The sequence below is a fragment of the Triticum aestivum genome, chromosome 1A (assembly GCF_018294505.1).
Source record: "Triticum aestivum cultivar Chinese Spring chromosome 1A, IWGSC CS RefSeq v2.1, whole genome shotgun sequence".
In the NCBI taxonomy this organism is placed as follows: domain Eukaryota; kingdom Viridiplantae; phylum Streptophyta; class Magnoliopsida; order Poales; family Poaceae; genus Triticum; species Triticum aestivum.
The window spans coordinates 168,419,467-168,425,466 of NC_057794.1; positions in this window are offsets into that span (position 1 = coordinate 168,419,467).

The window sequence follows — 6,000 nt, forward strand, 5'->3', positions numbered from 1 at the left end:
AGAATGGACCAACACCCTGGAGCTCGAAGTAGGCGAGAACCGATCCATCTCGCCAGGAAGTGAAGCGCCAGATGGTTGGGTCATGTACTTCGATGGCGCGTTCACACGACAGGGCGCGGGGGCTGGAGTCGTACTCATCTCGCCCACTCAGGACAAGCTTTACTATGCCGTGCAGCTCTGCTTCCAGTGCGGTGAGAAGGTCTCCAACAACGTCGGGTCTCATTGCCGGCCTCAAAGCGGCGGTGCCATGGGAGTGAGGCACCTCACCGTCAAGGGAGACTCGCAGCTCCTCGTCAACTTCTCCAACAATGTGTACGAGCCAAAGGATGAGCACATGGAGGCATACCTCACGGAGGTGCGCAAAATGGAGAAGCAATTCCTGGGCCTGGAGCTACAACATGTGCATCGTGGAACCAACAAAGAGGCCAACGACATCGCCAAAAGAGCATCCAAGCGGCAGCCCCAAGAGCCTGGCATCTTTGAGGAGCGGCTCTTCAAGCCTTCGGTCGCACCTCCGCCTGTGGAGCCGACGCCGCCTCAGGAGGATCTCCCCCAGCCACCAGCCTCGGGAGCCCCCGCTGTCGGTGTCAAAACCGGCGGATCTCGGGAGGGGAGTCCTGAACTGTGCGTCTAATGTTGATGGTAACAGGAGACAGGGCACATGATGTTTACCCAGGTTCGGGCCCTCTCTATGGAGGTAATACCCTACGTCCTACTTGATTGATATTGATGAATATGAGTATTACAAGAGTTGATCTACCTCGAGATCGTAATGGCTAAACCCTAGAAGTCTAGCTTGTATGGCTATGATAATGAATCTCTCTCTCTCCGGACTAAGTCCTCCGGTTTATATAGACACCGGGAGGATCTAGGGTTATACAAGGTCGGTTACAAAGAAGGGAATCTACATATTCGGTCGCCAATCTTGCCTTCTAAGCCAAGGAAAGTCCCATCCGTACACGGGTGCAGTGTTCGGTCTTCGTATCTTCACAGCCCATCAATTCGGCCCATGGCTAACAGGCCGGACGCTCGAGGACCCCTTAGTCCAGGACTCCCTCAGTAGACCCCGAACCAGGCTTCAATGACGAGGTATTCGGCGCGCAGACTGTGTTCGGCATTGGAAGGTGGGTTCCTCCTCCGACGTCTTCCAAGTAACATGTTCAGCTTTCAATTCAATGCCGCACCCCTCAGCTTCTGTGCATTTATGACTTCATCCTCCACGTGTCGGGCGAATATGGATGGTCAGGGTATTTTTTGTAAATAACACCCTAGCCCTGCAAGAAAGAGTGTCTATTTAAAGAGATTGGATCTTAGATCATTTCGGCAACATGCAGAGAAAATCCGCAGATACTGCCAGGCAAAACCATTCCAACATGGCCAATATTCCCAGCTCCTCTTCCCATTCCAACCTAGAGAGAGGAGAGTGGGAGAGGTGCTCAGTGCCCCATAACCAATTGGTGAAGCTGCAAACGGAGGGATTTCTCCCTCCTGCAGATCTGTTCCCTGTTTGAGCAGGATTGGCCTCCTTCAATGGCAAAATCCAGGCGGAGGATTTCCCCAATCTGTCTGCGGGAGAACGAGTGTGCTTTGTCCCCTATCTGCTGAGGGGAGTGGGATTTCCAATTCACCCATTCCTCCGAGGGCTTCTGGAGTATTATGGCCTCCAGCTGCATAATTTTACCCCGGCCTCCGTCCTGCACATCGCGGGTTATGTCGCTCTATGCGAACTATTCCTGGGCTGCGAGTCCCATTTTGATTTGTGGAGAAGACTGTTCTGCCTCGTCCCTCGCAACCAAGGTGGGTCAATTTTTGAAGTGGGAGGAGCCGAAGTGTGGCGCATCACCGGGACCGGATACCTGTTCGGCACGCCGAAGAAAGCTCCCGAAGAGTGGCCTTACGAATGGTTCTACATTGACAGCGTCGCTCTACCCGACTCCGTCCGCATGGGCCTCCCCAAGTTTTCAAATGCTCCACTGAAGAAACGCCATAACTGGCATCCTCAGAGCCTCGAGGAAGAGGATAGTGCAGAGATCAGCCTGCTGCTGGGCAAGATTAGGACGCTTGCCCAGTTCGGATTGTCAATAGTCGAGGTGATGGCAATTTCGATAACACGGGGGGTCCAGCCACTCCAATACAGAGGGCTGCCCATGTGGCATTGTAACGGAGAAGACGACGCCTCACGCTATGGCCGAAAGGGCCCGAAGACACCCGCCGCCCTAGCCAAAACACTAGCTGAGCTGTATAAAGGGGAGAAGGAGGAGTTCACCTATCTCTAATATCGAGACGGATTTTCCATGTATAACCCTCCCAGCTGGGTAAGGTTCAGCTCCACTATTTTATTCTTGTCCCTGAATCATTCTTGACAGGCAACATCTTATCTTGCTCATAACAGGAATGGCGAAAGGCTGTCGAGGGGATCCATGACCCTGCCCCTTAGCCGGAGAATCGCAACCGGGATCTTGACCCCGGATATGAGGAAGATCCGGACATATTTGTGGAGCCTGATGATGGAATATTCTATCAGATGAGCTACGACGGTACATATGTACCCATTATCGCCGATTACCCCGGCCTCCTTCCTGCTTCACATGTAAGTAATCCGAAGACACCTTATCCAAAAGAGTTTTCTCACTCCTCCTTACCCACCACACTGTCCTGTGCTTAGAAGGGGAAGCGTTTGGCGCGCCATGCTGCCCCGGGAGCATCTCCAAAGAGAGCGTCTGTCACATCCTAGTTAGCCATGCATTAGAGTGTTGCATCATGTTTACTCTTTCATCAGAAACTTGAAATGGGGATCTGTGAAACCCTCAGAATCATTTTTTAAAATGATCCAAATAAAAATTTCTCCAAAAAGGTCCAAGAAAATGCTCATGTTGCTCTCTGAAAATATTGGACAGAGATAAAAAGATCAAACCAATATTTTAAGAGCTCATAGGTATTTATTTTGGGCATTTGGAATTAATGCATAAATATTTGCTTTGGAAATATATTTATTATATATATTAATATATGTCCAAATATTATGCCAATTATAAAGGAGCTCTGGAATAATATATCTAGCTCCTGCAAAATGGGCATAAGTTAATAAAATGATTTAATATTTTATTTAAATCAAAACAAATGTCAGAAATTAGAAAACAGAAATAAATAAAAGAGGTAAACCTTACCTGGGCTCCTCCACTGTGCGGCCCAGCCAGCTGGCTGGCCCAGCCAGCAGCCGGCCCAGCCCACCTCCCTCCTCTGTCGTCTTCGTCCCGACAGAGGGAGGGGAGTGTGGCCGGCGCGCGCGCGCGCCACCGCGCCACGCCACCTCTCTCCCTGCCTGCCTGCCCTCCTCTCCTCGCCTCGATGCCCCTGGACGACGCCACGCCTCCCCCCTGCTCTCTCTCACTCTCCCCGGCTCTTCCCTCCTCTCCCTCGCTCTCTCTCTCACACGGCCGAACACCATCCTCGCCGCCGTTCGTCACAGCAGCCGTCTCCGGCCACCCCTCGCTCCCCCGACTAGCTCAGAAGCTCCGCCACGACCCCCTCTTCCTCCCCACCGCTCCACAGCTCCCCGGAAGCCCTGCATCGCCGCCACGTCGCCGTTCCCCTCTTCGGGCTCCGACCATCGTCGCCGTCGAATTCGTCGTCTCCAGCGCGTCCCCGAGCCCGCTAACCATCCCTGCAGCTCCGCGGTGAGCCCCCGGATCGTTTCGCCCTTCTCCCCTGGTCTCTCCCGACCTCTAGGCCCTAGCCCCACCTTGGCCGAGAGCTCCACGCCGCCGGCGATGTCGCCGTCGTGGCCACGGTCACCATAGCACCCAACCGAGCACACCATCGTGCTCCACACCTCACCAGGAGCACGTAGCACACACCAACGCCTCCCCAAACCCCCTGCAACGCCGATTCCGACTGCACCCGAACTCCGGCGGCCGCAGCCGAGCTCGCCGCCGTCGACTCCGGCCACCCCAGGCTCGGCCACCACCACCGTTCGACGCGCGGGAGCAAGGGCTCTCCAACGAGCCCAAGCACGGCCTCGCCCGTGCCCTGTAGCGCGATCCCGCGTCGCGCCGCCGTCTCGGGCCTCGCCGGCGTCATGTCGCCGGTGGGTTTGACCCACTTTGACCACGGCAGGAACCCCCCTGAGTCCCTGACAGGTGGGCCCAGCCCTGTAGCTAATTAGGATTAGCGCTAACCACTGTTAGTTAACCCTCTGACACTGACCAGTGGGCCCCAGCGCCACTAATCCCTAATTAGGATTAATTTAATTCTGTTAAATCCCCCTGTCACTGACGTGTGGCCCCCACACGTCAGGTTTGACCCCAGCCAGCCACAGTTGACCACCGACGTCATGCTGACGTCATGCTGGCGCAATAATTATAATTTCTGGATTTAATTTAAATCAGGAAATTCCAGAATATTATTTAAACTTCAAAAATTCATAACTTTTATTCTGTAACTCCAAATTGGACAAATTATATATGAAAAATGATCAGAAAAATCCAATCTATCCATCTGTACTATTTTCATGCATGATCAAACAAGTTAAATTGATGTTTTAAGCAGAACAAGAAAAAGCACTTAAAAGAGGCCATGTTTGAGTTTGAAATTTGAATCCTTGATTCAAATTTGTTCAAACCCTTCTGGTTTTAGTTGCATTAGCCCAACACACTCATATTGCCATGTTTCATGCATGCATCATATTGTTGCACATTGTTTGGTGATGCTTGTGTATCGATGTCCTTTGCGACAGGTTCTGCCCCCGAGGAGTACCGTGATTACCCTAACGAAGAACCGTATCAGTGCATCGAACCATCAGGCAAGCAACCAACCATTTGATCATATCGATACAATCCCATGTTCTCGCTCCTGCTCTCTTTTACTGCATTAAGACAACGCGTTTCAAACTGCTGTGTGCTACGGTAGTTGAACCCATTTCCTCTGCATGACCTGTCATTGCCACAGTAACTAGATGAAACCCACTAGCATGTGTAGGAGTTGATTGAGCCATGTGTATGTGTTGTTCCTACCTTGCTATGCCTGCTATGCTTAGAGTCGTGTCAGGTCTGGTTCATCTGGGTGATGGGCTAGAGTGAAATGTTAATGTCGGTAATGAGAGTGGTGTGGTGAACACGATTTGGTAAAGGTATCGATGAGAGGCCATGTAGGAGTACATGGTGGGTTGTTTCATTGAAGCCGACCTTAAGCACTGAGATCTGTATGTGTGATTTAAGAATCAGCTACTACCATGCATTGGGCCCGAAACCAATGGACCCTCTCGGCTTCTTATTCACCCTAGTTCTCCGTCCAGGAGTTGCAAGTAGTTTCTGCTGTTTGTAGCCTACTGGAGGCCGTGGACAGCGCTGACCGTAGGGGTGGGCTGTGATGCGGTAGGTACGTGGCACGGTGTACCGAATACCCGTTAGGTATCTCGGGAACCCTGTTCACATCGTTCGGGGCCGTATGGGAAACCTCGGCCGGACTCCCTGCGGATGGAACCTGAATAGGCGATAAACCTGGACTGGAGGCTTAGGTGATTAGGTAGGTCGTGGCCGACACCCACGTTGGGCTTCCGCTTGAAGGTTGCCGAGTACATGTCGTGTAAACGACGGTAAGTGGTGAGAGCGTGTATGAAGAAGTACCCCCTGCAGGGTTAACATGATCTATTCGAATAGCCGCGTCCGCGGTAAAGGACTACTTGGTTGCCTATACAGTTCATAGACAAGTAAATGGATACTATTAAAAGCCTCAAGATAAGTGTGAGTGCCGAGGATGGCTCTTCCGTAGGAAGACGGAGGTGGATCCTCGGTAGTGTATTGAAGTGGTGAATAGTGGACTCGTGTGCGCAAAACTATTTCAAGTTGGAGTATCGTAGGATAGTCTAGCCAAGAGTCAAAGCTGGCTTGCTGCAATAACTCCACCAACCCTTCTTGATACTATGCATGTATGTAGGTTCTGATGTAAGTCTTGCTGAGTACCTTTGTACTCATGTTGCTATAATCTACATTTTTACAGAAG